This window comes from Scyliorhinus canicula, chromosome 10 (genome assembly GCF_902713615.1).
Source record: "Scyliorhinus canicula chromosome 10, sScyCan1.1, whole genome shotgun sequence".
Lineage (NCBI taxonomy): Eukaryota > Metazoa > Chordata > Chondrichthyes > Carcharhiniformes > Scyliorhinidae > Scyliorhinus > Scyliorhinus canicula.
The window spans coordinates 39,586,991-39,606,667 of record NC_052155.1 but is presented as its reverse complement, the minus strand read 5'-3'; the positions used below and the strand labels follow the sequence as shown (position 1 = coordinate 39,606,667).

Sequence of the window (19,677 nt, the reverse complement as noted above, 5' to 3'; positions counted from 1 at the left end):
TAGCATTAAAAAAAAAGTTCCCCGTTAAAACAGAATGAAATTATTTTGATCAATTTTTCCCACATACGGAAAAAAAATATATATTTGTGCTTTGCTACCATGTTTCAGACTTGCAAATACAGATATATCACTGAACTATCAAAAATGAAGTCACCTTCTTTCTTTGCCAGACAACCGAAGCACGATTAGTTTTTTTTATTTGGGGAATATCTGGAGAAAAAAATACAATAGAATCATAGCTACACTGCAGGAGGCCATTCTACCCAGGGAATCTGCACCAATTCTTTGAAAGAGCACTCACCAATGTCCATTCCCCCGTCCACCCCACAAGCTAACCTACGCATCCCTGGCATGGCCATTAGACCACCATCCAAACACTTAAGGGGAAATTTAGCATGGCCAATCCACCTAACCTGCACATCTTTGGGTGCTCCAGTTACCTCCCACAGTCCAGAGGAAACCCATGCATACACAGGGTGAACGTACAAACTTTACACAGACAATCACCCAAGGACGGAATCGAACCCAGGTCCCTGGTGCTGTGAGGTAGCAATGCTGACCACGATGCCGCCCAAATGATATCGCAGGCACAAGACCCCAGGATTTCTAGTTGGAACATTTGGAAGGTTTCTTCACAAGCCACAAATTGAAAATTTGAAGATAATTCAAATATTTTTGACTTTTTCCCCTTCGACTCAAGAGCTCCTAGAAATTATAAGACACTGCAAATCATTTTTTCTCCCAGATCTTTTGAGCAATTAAGATATTTTTGAAACCATGCAATAAAAACAGCAGAGAAAATAGCACCAGCCACCAACTCTATAAAAGAGAGAGAAGTTTGGGAGGGGAAATGATCCAGTTTACAACTGCAATTAAATGAATCAGGAAGTGAAACATTTTCCTGTAGTTATTTGTGATTATCTCGTTCTCTGGCCTTTAATCGGCATTTTACTTCATCACCACAAATTGCTCATGCCAGTATACCATAAGATCTGGAAGCATCAGTACTATATAGCTCAAAATTATTCCTCCAAAAAAAAAGACAGGCCCAATTTTGGGCACCAGACCAGAGTGTTCTGACAGTGCAGCAGGAATTTAGCCAAATGTTTCCAGGGATGAAGAATCACAGTTATGTGGATAGACTAGAGAGGCTGGAGTTCCTCTCCTTCAGGCAGAGAAGACGAAGGGGGGATTTGATAGGTGTTTAAAATCATGAAGAGTTTGGAATATAAATAAAACGAAACTGCTTCTAATGGCTGAAGGATCGATGATCAGAGACAGATTTAAGCTACTGGCAACACAAAAAAAAGGCATGAGAATTTTTTTTATTTTATAAATGCAACAAGTAATTAGGATTTAGAATGCACTGAAAGTTGGATAAACACTTGGAAGGGGAAGGAAATACAGGGTTCTAGGAAACATCAAGGGCTGTGGGATTAATTGATTAGCTTTCCAAAGAGCCAGAACAGGCACGATAGTCTGAATGGCCTCCTGTGCTGTATCAGTGTATGAGTCAGTGTGTATGAGAAAGGAATAGTAGATGATTCCAGGATTGGGCCTGGCTATGATGCCTTCCACCTGAGGAACACCCAGGCATGAGGACTAATTACTTGGGTGAGGGAAGAACCAGTGTGTTTCTGTTCATTCTAGAATTACATCTTAGCTGGAGTCAGAGTATTCAGGATAAGAGGGAAAAAAGGAATAGAACATTCAGAATTGCAAAATCTCCAAGAATCAAATGCAACTCAAGATTTTTTTTTTTAAAATTGTGTTTTAAAGGATTTCATCTGTCCTGCATATAATACTTTTTAAAACTAATAAATGTCTAAAATTCCAAAGTTTTTGCTTTTTTTTTTCAAACCTTCAGTCCATCATGCCTGTGCCATATTAAGAATAGGAGGTCTCCTACTCCAGACTGAGATTAAGAGAATATTTTTATATCAGCAGATCATTAGTCTGTGGAATCCTCTTCCCCAGAAAACAGTGAAGGCTGGGTTATGAAGGTCGAGTTCGACAGCAAAATGGAGTTGAGACCACAATCAGATCGGACATGATCTTTTGAGTGGCAGAGCAGCTCGAAGGGCCAAATGGATTACCTCCAGTCCTGTTATCTCTTATGTTCTGTGAAAAAGCTATCCAAATGGCCCCATTACCCTGAACCTTCCTGTAAAACTTTATTTATTTACCTTTTCCAAGTATTTCCCCTTTGAACGTTTCTTTTGAAACTCTTTACACCACTCGCCTGGGGCTGATTTTTCCCCATACGTGCTCTTATTTGGTTGATTATTTTCTTAGGAGGTTGATACACCAATGCTCCTCCTATGTAATAATTAAATATTTTCCCTTCATAACACTTAACAGACCATTGCTTCCAATGCTGATTGATTAGTTTAATCTAGTCTGTAGCTTGCATTACACTGTCCAGTTGCTGTTCAAATAAAATTTAGTCTGCTGTACCAAATAGTCCACACAAAACAAAGTTAGTTTATAATATTAACTTGCAGCAAGCTTTACATGGAATGGTTTTTTATTTATTCATTTGAGATGTTGAATACAAAGGGGAAAAGTCACACTACAGTTACAAAGTCCTCATTAGACCACACCTAGGGTACTGTGAGCAGTTATATGCACCACACCTAGAGAAGAATGCAGCATAGATTTACAAGAATGCAACCTGAACTTCGAGTGTTCAATTACGTGGAGAGATTACACAAGCCAGAATTGTATTCCTGGAATTTAGAAGGTCAAGAGGTGATTTGAATAAAGTTTAAGATATTAAGGGAAACAGATACAGGAGATAGAGAAAATTACTTCTACTGATTGGGAGGCTAGGACTAGGAGGTAGAGTCAAAAAAATTCAAGCCATATTTTTCAGAAGTGAAATTAAGAAAAGCATAGTGGTGGAAGTTTGAAAAACTCTACCCAAGGAGCAATTGATAGTAAATAGTGAATTTTAAATCCGAGATGGACAGATTTTTGTTAACCAAAAGCACCAAGAGATATGGGGAAAAAAATGGGTATGGAGTTGGGTCACAAATAAATCTTAATACTGAACACTCAACGAGCTACATAGCTTATTCCTGTTCCCATCTTTATTGCAGTCCAGGTGGTGAAGGTACTGCCCTCAGTGCTGTTCGGTAGTGGGTTCCAGAATTTTAACCTAACTATGAAGGAATGGCAATATATTTCCAAGTCAGGGTGGTGTGTGACTTGCAGGGATGGTGTTCCCATGCACTGCTGCCCTTACCCTTCTAGATGGTGGAGATTGCAGATTTGGAAGATGTGATCAAAGAAGCCTTGGCAAGTTGCTGCAGTGCACTACTAGAGAACTGGGGTTAAAACTCAGGTTAGAGCTCCAGATACCATCTGCTGAAGATAATACTACCAAGACATGCTGGACTGAAACTTGATTTTAAAAAATGCAAATAAATATGAGGACAAGTTTCTGTATGGATGGTCATTAAAACAGTGTGCTTACTGGAGTAAAAAAGATGATAAATGAATAAAGCTTAGCTGCCAAGATTTTGCTACACTATTTGGCTGACAAATTTGACAAGCACAATAAATACAACTTCATGTTGCAATTACAAACTTTAACATTTTTATTATACAGAAGAAAATACAAATCTTTGCCTTCTTTTGCTATATGTACTGAAAGACAAAGTAACACTTTACAAACACTGTTTTCTGATTTAATGGGCTGATGAAATGTTGGATGTGGCTTAGTTTAGAAGGCTTTCAACAAAGTCCCATCTAAGAGATTAGTGTGCAAAATGAAAGAGCATGGGATTGGGGGTAGTGTACTGAGAAGCATAGAAACCATTTGGCAAAAAGGAAACAAAGAGCATAGGAAAATGGGTAGTTTTCAAAATGACAAGTAGTATTCAGTGGGTCCGGACACTGGGGATAACCTTCCCTTCTCTTTGAAATAGTGCCACGCATTTTTAGGTTCACCTGAGGGGGCAGGCAGGGCGTCTGTTTTGATGCTCCATTCACCTCCGAAAGTGCAGCAGTACTGGAGTGTCAGCCTATATTTTGTGCTCAAGTCCTCGTGTGTGTCCAGATATGCATCCTAACTTCCAGCACTATAGAAATAGAGAAAATCGGAGAAGCAGAAGGCCACTCAGCCCTTTGAGCCGGCTCGCCATTTGTTATGATTTGGCTGTATTTTGAGTCTGTCCATGCCTTCTCCCCATATCCTTCGATTCCTTCCCCCTCCCCTCCCTCATGCAAAGGGTGCATGATAGCACAGCGATTAGCACAGTTGCTTCACAGCTCCAGGGTCCCTGGTTTGATTCCCGGCTTGGGTCACTGTCTGTGCGGAGTCTGCACGGTCTCCCAGTGTCTACGTGGGTTTCCCCCAGGCACTCTAGTTTCCTCCCACAGTCGAAAGATGTGCAGGTTACGTGGATTGGCCATGATAAATTGCCCTTAGGTTAGGTGGGGTTACTGGGTTATGGGGATTTCCAAGAGCCGGTGCAGACTCGATGGGCCAAATGGCCTTGTTCTGCACTGTAAATTCTATGATTCTATGGATGCTCCGGTTTCCTCCCACAGTCCAAAGATGTGCACCATAGGTGGATTGGGCATGCTAACTTTCCCCTAAGTGGGTTTATGGGGATATGGTAGGGGATTGAGCCTAAGTAGGGTGCTCTTTCAGAGGGTCAGTGCAGACCTGATGGGCTGAATGGCCTCCTTCTTCATGGTAGGGATTCTGAGACAGGCGCCTTCTAGGCCAGTCTAAATTTAGGACTTCATTGCAAAGTATAATGGATTAATTAAGCTTTATTCCATTAAGCACAAAGCTGACCTAGTTCAGAGAAACAAGCTATTGGTCAACTATGCAAGACCTGGTCGTGATAACAAATGTTTAAAGGTGGTGTTCAGCATTTTCTCACCACTGGAGAGGAAAAAGCTGAACATTGTCCCGAACAGCTTTGCTGCCTCAGATGTATCCTCAACATCTCTTGGCAGGACAGTATACCAATTGAGGGGTCCTGGAATATGCTAATTCGATCAGCATTCATCCATTGATGTCTGTAGTAGCTTGGCACCTTAATCGGGGATGACAGCCCGATACATAAAGATCCTCTGTATGGTGAGCTTGCCATTAGGCCATGACCTCTTGGGCATACATGCCTCCGCAAGGAGGCCACTTACAAGCTCGATATGAAGATGATGGATATTGACACCGACAACTAGGAGGCAATTGTTAACAGCTATGACCTCCAAAGGCCAACTGCTTGGAAGGGCGTTGGAAGAGGCAAGCAGAACTGACAATCTCTGCTGGCCGAGAAGAGGGTCCAGAGAAAACAGAGGCAGAGAATTGTACTTCTTCTCAGCCCATTGTCTTCCTCTGCAGCAAATGCCAGAATGGGGCTCGAGTGATGCTTAACACAAGAGTTGACCACCATGACAGAAGGAAGGTCGCACAGACCCCAATAATGTGCAAAAAAAATCTGGAGTCTTCTGTTTGTAGGAATGCAGTCATTTCCTTAACTGACCTGCTACCCTATACAACTCTCTTACCAAGTAACCTATTGCATAGCATAATGGCAAATCTTCTCTCAAGTAGTAAATAGCACTACATATGCTAAATGCAAAAAGTTAATCAAAGTATATGGGACACCCAGAATACTTTCCTTGGGTCAAGTGGCTTAATGCTGACTCCCAGCTTAGTCCATGTTGGGATCCAGATTAAAACCAGGAACCACTAGAATTCAAAAGCAAAATATGCTAGAAATCAGAAATAAAACTGAAAATGATGGAAACACTCAGCAGGTCAGGCAGTGTCTGTGGAGAGAGGAACAGAGTTAATGTTTCAGATCAACACGCTTTTAATGACATCACAGCAGTTCTGATGGGAAGGAGAGAAGAAATGGAGGAGGGTGGGCACTTCGTGAGCTGAAAAATGTACATGTTTTAGGTGTTTCTCCCAACTCTAAAAAAGAAAAAAGGTGGAAACATGGGATGTAGGATTGTAGAATATGAAATGCTAGTTATTCTTCCCTAATCCTAAAATATAAAAACTTAACAGCTGAATTTTGCAAATTCCAAGACAAATGTGCCCAATTGAACATAAATCGGTTAACTTGCTGGACTGACACAGCAGATGTTTTACTGTTCATTAAAATAACAGAATAGCTACAAAAGGTGCAACTCCATAAAGACAAATCAGGTGATACCATAAATCTAGGACGTTTAACAGTTGAAGGTCACCCAACTCCTTAGATTGTCTTAATTACTTGCTTTGTTGAAACACTTTAAAATTCAAGCATAGTGCACTAAAATAAACTTAAACCAACAGCAGGCATGTATTCAAAAAGAACCTCAGGTTTATGCAACACTGCAGCTGGTCAGCATACAAGGTAGAATACTGCATTATTATTGCCAGGAGGGCGAAATTTATAGGAAAGTGGTGGCTTATTATTGCCAGGAAAGGGAAATTTATAGGAAAGTGGTGGCCAAAATATTTGCTGGAGTCTCACTTACAACCCAACAACCACCATGAAGTGTGCATGAGGAATCATCAGACAAGGACAGGAACCAACTCAGGAATTATACCCTACAGCTAAGCTCCATTACGCTAACACAAAGAATGTCTATTGGACAAGACAGTGAACAATACTACTAGTTTATTGAATCACACCCCAACATTGATAAGCCCCATCAAGAGGGAAGGCTAGAAAACTCAATATTGGAATCATGAAAGAACTTTGGTTCAAATAAGCACTATATACACATTAGCACACAGTAACTTAAAAGACTTGCAAGCAAAAGATGAGAAAATGTTAAGTGTATCAACAGGATGCACAGATATACTGAAAAAATAATTCCTAAATAAGCACGATGTAAACAAGTGAAACAAGTGAGGTGAATGACTACAGGAAGCAAAATTTGCTAATACATGAACCAGCCTGACATAATCTTGATCTGGATCAAAACAAAAGTGAACTATTTCCATAGTTTGGCTGGGGCAGGATAGGAAGGAAGGGGTAAGAGGGAGAGAGACACAGAGCTCATATAAATGTATCATGCTGGGGCAAGATATGGGTTAATGTGATTGAGGTATTAGGAAACAATGCTGACCTTCATTTTTTACTGAGGGGCATGCTGCATTTCAAAACCCACAGGCCATTTTAGGACTACATTATAATGACTAAATCCATAATTGAAACTACACTAAAAATAGCTATTTTAAGTAGTATGCATTAGCATACACATTAGGACTAGTCAGGCTTATTAATATTATTCATTTCAAAACAATAACAGAAGGTCAACAGAACATCAACAATTAAGGTTTCCATTAGCCTGCTTGCTTTCTTCTCTTACACCAGGTCTCATTGTATTATTTAGTTCAGAAATAGATTCACAACGGAGAACTTAAGACCAAGAAAATTTACTTTATGTAACCTTATGTTTAATAAAAAAGCAAGAGGCATTTACTACTGTGAGAACTGACTGGGTAACTCTGTCCTGTGCTCTGGAATTGTGCGCATTAATTTCTGGGTATTCAGGATTTTCAATAGACAAGGGTCCTCTGTTAATGCAATTGGACTATGGATAGGCCCAGATGTTAGAAGCATGGAAAGAGTATTGAGGAGGCTTATGAACATACGAATTAGGAGCAGGCCATTCAGTCCTTCAAGTCTGTTCCGCTAGCCAATAGATCGTGGCTGATTTGATTTGAACCTCAAATCCACATTTCCCTTGGCGGCACGGTGGCACAGTGGTTAGCATTGCTGCCTACGGCGCTGAGGACCCAGGTTCGAATCCCGGCCCTGGGTCACTGTCTGTGTGGAGTTTGCACATTCTCCCCGTGTCTGCGTGGGTTTCACCCCCACAACCCAAAGATGTGCAGGTTAGGTGGATTGGCCACATTAAATTGCCCCTTAAATGGAAAAAATGAATTGGATATTCTAAATTTATTTTTTTTTAAATCCACATTCCCACCTATGTCTGATAACCTTTCACTCCCTTGCTTATCAATAATCTATCTAGCTCCGTCTTAAAATACTCAAAGACTCTGCTTCCAACATCTTTTGGGGAAGGGAATCCCAAAGACTCAACCCTCAGAAAAAACCTTCTTACCTGTTTCCTAAATGCCGATCCCTTATTTTTAAATAGTGGCTTGGAGTATGAGATTATTTCACAAGAGGAAACATCCTCCCCACATCGACCATGTCAAGACCCTTCATGATCTCATTTTCAATAAGTGGCCTCTTACTCTTCTAAACTCCAGGGCGAACAAGCAGAGCCTATTCAACACAAGACAACCCCCACCCATTCCAGGTATTAGTTCAGTAAACTTTCTGAATTGCTTCCAATGTAATTGCTTCCTGAAGTAACGTGACCAGTATTGTACACATTACTCCAGATGTGGTGTCACCAATGCCTTGTATAATTGAAACATAATCTATTTGCTTTTATATTCAATTCCCCTCACAATAAATTAGAACATTCTATTAGCTTTGCTAATTATTTGCTATACCTGCCTTTTGTGATTCATGCACAGGAACACCTAGATTCCTCTGTGACTCAGAGCTCTGCAATCTCCATCATGTAGAGAATATGCTTTAGTTTTATTTTTCTTGTCAAAATGGACAATTTCCCACATTTTACTCCATTTGCCAGGTCTTTGCCCACTTATTTAACCTACCGATATCCCTTTATAGCCTCCTTGTATCCTCTTCCCATCTTACTATCCTACTATCCTACCTAGCTTAGTGTCATCAGCAAATTTAGCAATTATACCTTTGGTCCCTTCATCGAAGTCATGTATTTGAATTGTAAAAAGTTGGGGCACCAGCACGAATCCCTGTGGTACACCACTCATTACATCTTGCCAACCAGAAAATTACCCATTTATGCCTAGCCTCTGTTTCCTGTTATCCAGCCAATCTTCTGCCCATATCAATATCTTATCCCCTACGCAAAAAAAAAAACTTTGATGTGGTTCCTTATCAAATGTCTTCTCAAAATTTAAATATAGTACGTCCACTGACTTTCTTTTATCCACAGCATATGTTAATTCTTCAAAGAACTCCAATAAATTGGTTGAACAGGATTTCTCTTTCACAAAACCACGTTCGGTCTGCCTGATTACCCTGAAATTTTCCAAGCGCCCTGTTAATGATAGTTTTTAACATTTTCCATATGACAGATGTTAATCTAACTGGACTATCGTTTTTTGGCTTTCTGCCTCCTTCCCCCTTTTGAATTGTTATTTTCCAATATAATGGAACCATCCCTAAATCTAGGAAATTTTGAAAAATTAAAACCATTGCATCAACCACCTCATTAGCCAATTCATTTAAGACCAGAGGATGAAGTCCATCAGGACCCGGGTTTATCAGCCCGCAGTTCCAAAAATGTGCTCAGTACCATTTCCCTTGCCTGGTGATGTAATTCTTCCAAGTTCCTTCCTCCTATTCCCTGATTTACATATCTTTCTCTTGTATCCTCTATTGTGAAGACCAAAGTAAAATACCTGTTCAATTTATCTGCCACTCCTTATGAATTAAGGAGTTAATTGATTTCCAGTATCAATTTCCCAGGCTAACTTTCCATAGATTATGCTCACTTTATTAACTCTGCTTTTTAAATATAGATACTCAAACTATTTTCATATTTCGAGCTACTTTTGTCTTGTACTCTAATTTTTCCTTCCGTATCAGTATTTTGGTAATCAGAGGCGTTTCCTAATAATTATGTACAGACCATCAAAAGCAAACTCTCACCGACATCAAAAGCAAACCCGCGCCGACACAGGTTAGTCATAGACACATTAAGACACAGGAGGCCTATCTCAGAACAGACAATATTTAGAACTTTCTTTCTCCCAAGAGTTATTACTGTATACATAAAATACACTTAAGTTCCAAGTGAAAACCTAGAAAAGAAAGACCTTAATTCAATTATATGTGGAAAAGCCCAGATGCTACCATATTTTGGCAAGGTGGACAAGTGATCCATGTACTTGGCAACTTTTAGTGTTCACTCTGTGGGGAATTCAAAGACAAGGGCTGGATTCTCCGTTTGGGTGACTAAGTGCTGACGCCTGCGGAGCATGCGTGGACTTTTACGACTGAAAAATCGACCCGAAACCCCCACCGATTCCGGTACTGGCAAGGGGCTAGCACCGGCACTGATTGAAACTCCCGCGGACCGTGCCGAAAAAGGCTCGAGAATGGCCTGGTCCCGGGCCTCGCATGCGCACGACTGATGACCTGCACAACGTGGCTCCGGCCGTGCGCGAACCCAGCCCACCAAACAGGACTCCACAGCCCACCCTCCAGGAGTCTCCCCAGCCTTAGCAGAAGCCTCCCCCCCCCGCCCTAGCCAGCGGCACGATCCGGGCTAAGGGTGGCAGTGCTGGGCACAGCCGCAGCCGGCTCCCCGCATGGTTGGGACCACACGTGGCCCGCGCCGTTGGGAACTCGGCCCGTCGAGGGCACGCCCAGGTAGCACCGAACATGCCCCGATATGTTTTTATACTAGGAGGCAAAATGTTTAAAGTTAATATGGCACAATTGAGGCAACCATCACTGGGGGCACAAAGTGAGAGCACCCGCATCTGTACACACATTGTCTTTGTATACATACCTGTTTATATTCTTAATTTTCCCTTTTCTTTCTACTCATTTACCCATTCTGTAAACATCTCATTATTACTGTATGATGTTTCTTGCAATGTTATTAGATTATAAATGCAAAACCAATAGGAATACTTGTTACTTGGATTACTTGTTTCTGGATTAAATAGTTGTACAGTGTACAATGACGATGTGGTGGAAAGCAAGTAATACTCTGTCATTGGGATGTAGGATGGATTGAAAGCTGTATATTTTTTCTTTCTTGTTGTTTAATTGGGAATAGAGATCGTAATTAAGGGTACTGTATTTACTAGTATTGTTTAAGGGTTAATTGTAAACTATTTTGGGTGTGAGGGTCAAGATTTTAATACTCTGTTAATAATAAAGTTTTGTTTTAAAAATACCAAATCCCTATTTTTTCAGGCAATCACTCCTGGAGCGAAGTATTCTTTCCGCACAGTCTTAAAAAAATATATATTAAAGAGTTTTGGTCCAGTATCCTGGGCTCTGGTCAGGGATTATAATAGAGGAGAATGAATAAAATAGGAAATACTCACCAACCAATCACCTTCCTGCTTATATGATGTTACACCTCATTCTTCTTTTTGAATGTGAGTTCAGGACCCACTCGTAATTACAATGGATAGCCCTTCTCTTGGTTTCTCATTCTTCATCAAGTCTTACTGAAAGGAAAAGCAGTAGCAATACTCACCAGCCAGTCAACTTTGATTTTTTTTTCCCTCCTCACTTCTGTGCTGCTGACCTGCGGCACACTCCTGCCGGTGGTCTTCACACTGATGCTGACCTGTTTCACACACATCCCATTAAAAATAATCACAATTGGGAATAAACTATATTTTTAGCTGTTTGGTTTAGCCAGATAGTGTTTACTGCAGTTAGTTCATCTACTAAACAGACATATACATTCGGCCAAATTTTACTGAAATTAATCCAAGGATCCACAAATAGTAGGGATCCCATGAGGGGGCTTCTTGGACCCCTCATAAATGCATCAATAACAGCACTAATTGAATAATGATTAGCATATGTAACAACAGACCACAGCATGACTGATCCAACAAAATAGTGAACATGCTTTGAATAATGTTTGCATAAAGAATAACAGAATGCTACAACGCACAGAGGACAATCAGCATATCAAGTCTCTGCTGGTTTGTTTCCCCCACGAGTTACATATCTTAATTCCACTCTCCCATCTGTTCTCCCTACTCCTCTTTTCAAATGAAGGCCCAATACCCTTTTAAAATAATTTAAGGGCCTGTCTTGAAACCATTATGGGGAAAGCATAAAATATTTTCTCCCTACAATTCGGATGTCACGCAAGTCTTGATAACATCAACACAATTAACACATTTATATGACACTATTGTATAAAACAAATACTACCAATTCTCTTATTTATTTAGCTAGTCTATCCCATTCTTGCAGCATGCAAGCTGCAGCTGGTCACATTCATCAAATCAACTTTAGAATCTCACCACTCAAGCTTTAATAAATAACTCATTAAGAATGAACTTCATTTCTTAAAACATAAACGGAAACAGCCACTAACAAGAGTCATTCCTTAAGCCAAGGTCGCCTCTTAAACCATACAATAGCTTCAAATTTTTTTTAAAAATCTCTAACGATATGATGGATTGCAACACTTGTCGATCAACTCCATTAGCTTGTGTTTCCGGAAAGACCACAACCGCAGGCATTTTGTGAACTTGGAGGCAGACACATATAACAAAGGACTGGGATGAGAAAGTGCACCCGCACTAACCCAAGTTACTTTTCCAAGCTTAGTGAGCAGAGGGAAGTCCATATTAGGTCACATGATACAAGCCAATTGTAACCAGTTCTATTGTTAGAGGTCGAATTTACTGTGGATAACAGCGCATTTTAAACTGACATCTGATAACTTAAAAAGGTGGCTCAAGGTTTTACTGCCTTCCTTGCCTAAAAGTTTCCATTCACAAAAAGCATTCTACATGCATTGAATTGCCAAGATTGTCTTTGGCTCAGTAATATCTTTCTTTCCTCAAAGTCAGAAGGTTGTGATTTCAATCTTTACCCCAGAGATTCAAGCACACAAAGCTGCTCTGTGGGAAATGCTGCCTCTCGGATGAGACACAGAACAGAGGCTCCACCTGGCCTCTCATTGGATTGGATTTGCTTATTGTCACATGTACCAAGGTACAGTGAAAAGTATTTTTCAGCGAGCAGCTCAACAGATCATTATCGCATGAAAAGAAGTACCCAATTCATTTTTTCCAATTAAGGGGCAATTTTGTGCGGCCAATCCACCTACCCTGCACATCTTTTAGGTTGCGGGGGCGAACCCCATGCAAACACAGGGAGAATGCGCAAACTCCACACGGACAGTGACCCAGAGCCAGGATTGAGCCTAGGACCCCGACACCATGAGGCAGCAGTGCTAACCGCTACATCACCATGTTGCCCTATCACATGAAAAGAAAAGAAAATACATAATACATCATGTGGTCTCTATTCCAAAATTCAGGAGTTCCCCACTCTTTATCAACATGTATCCCTCAACCAACACCACCAAAATAATGTAATCTTTATCTTATTGATGCTGATAGGATCTCACTGTGTGAAAATTGGCTGCTGCAGTGGCCATTAGAAAAATGACTATGGTTCAAAAGTACTTATTAATTGACTCTGAAGTGCTTTGAAACATCCTGAACATTTGAGAGGTGCTTCAATAATATTACCTATTTGAGTGACCACTGCTTTCTCCTTTATTTTGTTGGTGGAAGGTGTGAGCGAGTACTGGCTGGGAAGTTTCAGACTGGGGCTAAGGTAGGTTCTTTCTGAGCTGCAGGCCTTTTAGGTAGAGTAGGAAATTATGGCACCAAACAGTCCCCCGCATCACAGATCCTTCCTACCTCAAGATTATATGGTGACATCAGCCAGAGCCTCCACTGGCTACTGACCCTCGTCAGCCAACTCCTCTGCACTTACCAAGTCTTACCACCGCCAACCCCCCCCCCCACCCCCACCCCCCCCCCCCCCCCCCCCCACACCCACACCATTAATAAAGCTAGTTCCTGCTCTGAATAGGAATTTTTTTGTTTGTTAAGTGCTTTGTTCTTGAAAAGAAACATAAGCATCCTTAGAAAGCACCTTCCAACCCAACGACTGCTACCATCCAGAATGACAAGGACAGCAAATACACATGGGAACACCCCTCCCAAGTCACACATCATTCTGATTTGGAAATGTATGTTGGGTCAATATCCTGAAACTCCCTCCCAACAGTAAATTGATGTACCTATACCACACAAACTGCAGCAGTTCAAGAAGGCAGGTCAATACCATCTTCTCAATATAAATGCTGGCCTCAACAGCAATGCTCACATTTCATGAATGAATTAAAAAATTAAAAAAGGTGCTATAGAAATGCAAATAGTAACGATTATTGTAAAGCCAAGTCCTTTACCTTGCAGACTGAAACATAGTTGGCTTATCTTAGGAACACTGGCATATGCCACAACTTTAAACAAACTTAAAGATCTCATATGGAGGCAATTTTCAGAGGTTGCGATAAAATAGGATAAACCAATATTACTGGTCAATGGGTTGGTAACATTGCTTTGTGAGCAAATGGAGATGTCAAAGGAGATTGTTGGGGCATTACCTACCAGAACCAGTAGTAGGAAAATGCGCTAACATTGCTTTTTTAAAAAAAAGTTAAGTGATTAAATGTTTAATGTCAGAAGAGCAGAGTGAGCGAACTCCAGGAGCTGGTATTGGGAGTTAAGTCAAATAGATGCTGTTTTTCTTAAGTTTTAGCAGACTAGTATGAGGAGTCTAATTTCACAATTAAACTCAAGAAGTCTGACCTTTTTGAAAGAAAAAAGAGAGATAAACTTTAACCCACAACAAAAAGAAAAATAAATAATGGCACTTTCCCCTAACCACTAGCAGGTGTAAGGTGCTCAATTTTCAACGTCAAGAAAAATTATTGCAAGCCACACTCATGATATTTTAGAGAGTGTGTGAATGCAAGTCTTCCTGCACCTAAACTACATTTCAATCCAAAGTGTAGAGATTGTGAAATAAAGCTATTTTTGCTACAAGTTAAGCCAGCAGAAAAGTCCTTGACCCCGTCATTGAGATGTTTAAAAATTCAACCTTTCCACTTGAAGGTGGTAAAGTCACTGTACATGGCAAGCTCGAGAATTGGCTGCCATTGGTTAAAAGGGTGGTCGAGTGCGGAATTGTTTCACAATCACACACAGCAATTAAGCTCAATTCAGTCCTCACCAGGTATCAAAACATACAGCAAATTTCCAGGAATTATTACTGGATAGTAGTTAGGATTGAGATGTACTAATTATTTCCTCAACAATCTCTTCCCAGGAACGCCACGGCCATCTGTGCAACCTATATGATTCTCTTTCCGTCCAGAAAGCCAAAACAGTGAAACAATTGACACGATTGTCTCTGCTCGACAACAGGAGCAACCCCAACCACTTAACATGGCCTTCATCGATCTGACCAAGGCTTTTGAATTAGTCTGCTATGGAAGACCCTGTCAAAGGCTAGCAGTCGAGAGCAATTCATCAACATCCGAGTCCTCCACAACAAGAAGTTAGCAAAGTCCTCACTGACAGAAATAAGACAGAAACCTTTGAAGTCAAGACTGGATGAGTCATCGCCCCCACCCTTTATCCCATCTTCATCACCACAATCCTTCACCTTGACAAGAACAAGTTTCCCAGTGGAGTGGACATAGTCTACAAGATGGACGGAAAATCTTTCAACTTCAACAGATTGAAAACTAGGAAAAAAACATGGATATCGCTCGTGGAACCTCAGTATATAGATGGCAACACCATCTCTGCTCTCTCGGAAGAAAACTTTCAGTCAGGCTTTACGCCTTCATGGAAGCATACTGAAGAATCGGTCTCAGCCTCAACCTCAAGACTCAAGTCCTTTACCGACCCTCCCCAGGGTAGGATCCAGTCTCTCCCTCCATCAAGATCAGAGAAATCCTCCCAAACATGAAACACTTGCCCTACCTGGGAAGCCACCTCTCATCGAAAGCTGACATGGATGCGGAGATCCAACATCCCACAATTCGTGAGTGCTGCCTTTGGACGCCTCAGGATGAAATCTCCACCGACTGTGACATGCATGCTGATACCAAGATGCTAGTGCACTAGGCAGTCATCCTCACAACTCTTCCATATGGCTCGGAATTGTGGGATCACATACAGAGATTATCTCAAGGCCCTGGAGAGTAGCATCAATGCTCTCCAAGATGGATTCTCTGCATCAGCTGGGAGGACAGGTGAACTAACATCAGCATCCTTAAAGGAGCCAAGAGCACCAGCATTGAGGCCATGATCATCCAAAACCGACTCTGCTGGGTTGGACAGTGCTTAGGATTATCATAGAGTTTACAGCGCAGAAGGAGGCCATTCAGCCCATCGGGTCTGCACCGGCTCTTGGAAAGAGCACCTACCCAAGGTCAACACCTCCACCCTATCCCCATAACCCAGTAACTCCACCCAACACTAAGGATAATTTTGGACACGAAGGGCAATTTATCATGGCCAATCCACCTAACCTGCACATCTTTGGACTGTGGGAGGAAACTGGAGCACCCGGAGGAAACCCACGCACACATGGGGAGGATGTGCAGACTCCGCACAGACAGTGACCCAAGCCGGAATCGAACCTGGAACCCTGGAGCTGTGAGGCAATTGTGCTATCCACAAAGCTACCGTGCTGCCCATTCCAAGAGCCAGTGCAGGCTCGATGGGCCGAATGGCCTCCTTCTGCACTGTAAATTCTATGGTAATCCCAGGAAGTAAGGGTCCCAACTGCCAAAGCAAACCTTCTTCCTCCAGCTCAAGGAAGGCTCCAAAACATAAAAAGAATAGGACAAAGAAATCGCTTCAAAGACACCCTGGAGAGTTATCTTGAGAAATGGAACATGGACATCATCACCTGGGAGACCCTTGCTCAGAAGAACTTACTTCGAGGAACCTCGGATTGAAGGAACACAATTCTTTGAGAACACCTGACGGCAAGAGGTCTAGAAAAAGAGTCCAAGAAGAGAGTACCAGCGATCTAAAATTCAAAGACCAATTCATCCTCCTGGAAACACCTGCCAAGTGTGTGGCTCCAGCTTCGGGCTCATCAGCAAACCAAGGACCTGACCAGTGACACGGAGTTTCTCAGGTGGACAAAAATGCTCGTTGGTATGTGATCGTCAAATAAGGCTAAATGTTCTCAGGATGTGGCCAACACTGACATGGCCCTATTTACAGCCAATCTCCTTGAACTGTTGCAGTCCTTGTGCCAAGGGTACTCCAATAATGGCTTTAGGTAAGATTTTGACCCAGCAACCAAAGAAATACATTACATTTGTTGACATGGACAAGATGTTTCCACGGTACTCTGGTCTCTCCCAGTGATGGAGGCCACAGGGCTGGGAGTTACAAGATAAGTTTGGTGAAATGTTGCAGTACATCTTGCAAATAGTATATAGTCCAATTACAACGCACCTGATCATTGAAGGATGGACACAGAGGGCAGGGAGCACCAATCCAAATGATTGCTTGATCATAGTGTAGAGCTTTTTGACTGCTACTGCAGTTGCTAACTCAGCAAATGGTCATAAATTACAATTCAGATGAGCCTTGACGATACTGTAGAAATCAGGTGGTGAGCCAGTTCCTGCCGAGAACATAATCCTTAGCTTGTTCCTTGATCCAAGATACAGTGCAGCATATGGAGCTAGAAACAATACAGTAATGGCTACATTTCTGATCTTAAGAGAAGGTAACTGATTAAGTTGATGATGGTTAGGTAGAGGGAACTTCTCTTGGGTCAAAAATCTTAGAAATCTATCTGTCAAGCCTGATTCCAGCCATTGGAAATAAACCTGCAGCTAAAGCACCACGTCAAAATATATGACTTTCCTGGCTGGATGCCACACTACACAGCATGTACCAACAAAATCTTATATTGATTTTACTCACTTCATGCAATAAAACATCGCAAGACACTTCACAGGATCATTATAAAATAAAACCAATAAGGTGGCATGGTGGTACAGTGGTTAACACTGCTGCCTCACAGCACCAGTGACCCAGGTTTGATTCCGACTTTGGGTGACTGTGTGGAATTTGTCCCTTGTCCACGTTGGTTTCCTCCTGTTTCCTCCCACATTCCAAAGATGTGCAGGTTAGGTGGCTTAGTCATGCTAAATTGCCCTTTAGGGTGGGGTTGCAGGACTAGAACGGGGGATTGGGCCTAGGTAGGGTGGTCGTTCAAAGGGTTTGAGCAAACTCGATGGGCTGAACGGCCTCCTTCTGCACTGTAGGTATTTTAGGATTTAGGTCAGACGGCCAAAACCTTGGACTAAGAGGTATGTTCTGAGGAGTGTTTTAAAGGAGGAGAGCAAGGTAGAAGAGCAGAGGTGTAGGGCGGGTATTCCAAGGCCAAGGGTCAAAGCAAATGAAAGTACAGCCATCAATATTGGTGTGATTAAAATCAGGGATTCTCAAGAATCCTGAATTAGATTAGCATGGATATCTGAGGATTGTGCAGCTGGAGGAGATCACAGAGATATGAAGGGGCGAGGCCATGGAGCAATTTGAAAACAAGGACTAGAATGTTAAAATCAAGATCGTGCTTGATGGAGCTAATGTACCGCAGCAGGTGGGTGAAAGGTGAATGGGACAATTGTGTCATTTTATGTTCTATTATTTACGAGATGTGGGTGTTGCTGGTAGCTCAGCATTTACTGCCCATAAGATGGTGGTGAGCTCCCTTCTTGCACCACTATGTCCCGATGGTGGAGGGAGTTCCAGGATTTTGACCCAGCAACAGTGAAGGAATGACAATATATTCCCATGTCTGGAAGGGAAGGTCCAGGTTGTGGTGTTCCCCTGTGTCTACTACCAATGTCCTTCTAGATCAGGGGTGGGCAAACTTTTCCGTGCAAGGGCCACATTCAGAAATTCACAATTTTAAAGGGCCGCATAGTATATTAAGTAAAATAATTAATATTTAAAATAGCCAAAATAAAAGGTTTTTAAAGAAAAAAAAAAGCAATTAATTTTTATTAATCAATATTTTAAAAGTAGAAACTTCACATGAAACACATGTTGTGCCGAGCAATGATCACCCTACTCAAGTCAACGTATCCACCCTATACCAGTAACACCCCCCCCCCCATTAACCTTAATTTTTTAAATGACTTGATCTTGGTGGGCCGCATAAAGACCTTTGGGGCCCGCGGGCCGTAGTTTGCCCACCTCTGTTCTAGATGGTAATATTCATGGGTTTGGGAGGTGTTCCTAAGCAGCCTTGGTGAGTTCCTGCAGTACTCCGTGTAGATGGTATACTGCAGCAACTGTGCATTTGTGGTGGAAGGAGTGAATGTTTGTGGAAGGATTGTCAATCAAGCAGGCTGCTTTGTCCTGGATAGCGTCAAGTTCTTTGAGTTATGTTGGGAGTTGCATTCATCCAGGTAAGTGGAGAGTATTAATCGCACTGACTTGTGCCTTGCAAATGGCTGGAGTGTCAGGAGGGAAGTTACTCAGCGTAGGATCTCTGGCCTTTGACCTGCTCACATAGCCACAGTATTTAGATGGCTGGTCCAGTTCAGTTTCTGGTCAATGGCAATCCCCAGGGTGATGATAGTGTGGGTTCAGCGATAGCAATGGTATTGAATGTCATGGGGAAATGGTTAGATTCTGTCTTTTTGGAAATTGTAATTCCTTGGCATGAATGTTACATGCCACTTGTCAGCCAAGTCTTCACATTGACCAGGTCACGCGGCATTTGGATATTGACTGCTTCAGTTTTTGAGGAGTTACAAATGGTGCTGAACAATCAGCAGTGAACATCCCCACTTCTAATCTAATAAATGAATGGAAGGTCATTGATGAAGCAGCTGAAGATGGATGAGCCTCACACACTATCCTGAAGAACTGCTGCAGTAGTGTTGTGGAACGGTGATGATTGTCCTCCAACCACCACAACCATCTTGATTTGTGCCAGTTATGACTCCAACCAGTGAATCCTCCCT

At 41.8% G+C, this 19,677-nt stretch overlaps 1 long non-coding RNA gene across 5 annotated transcripts in view; it reads right to left on the bottom strand.

The window, feature by feature from the left end:
- The window catches only part of LOC119972304, a 52,311-nt gene that overhangs the window by 17,755 nt on the left and 14,879 nt on the right, over positions 1-19,677 (bottom strand). For 2 of the 5 annotated variants that reach the window (XR_005462033.1, XR_005462032.1), the window contains one exon: positions 11,308-11,400. This is a non-coding gene — a long non-coding RNA (uncharacterized LOC119972304). Of the gene's footprint in view, positions 1-11,152; positions 11,401-17,143; positions 17,376-19,677 lie in introns of all 5 variants that reach the window. The other 3 variants (XR_005462035.1, XR_005462034.1, XR_005462036.1) reach the window with 3 other exon arrangements.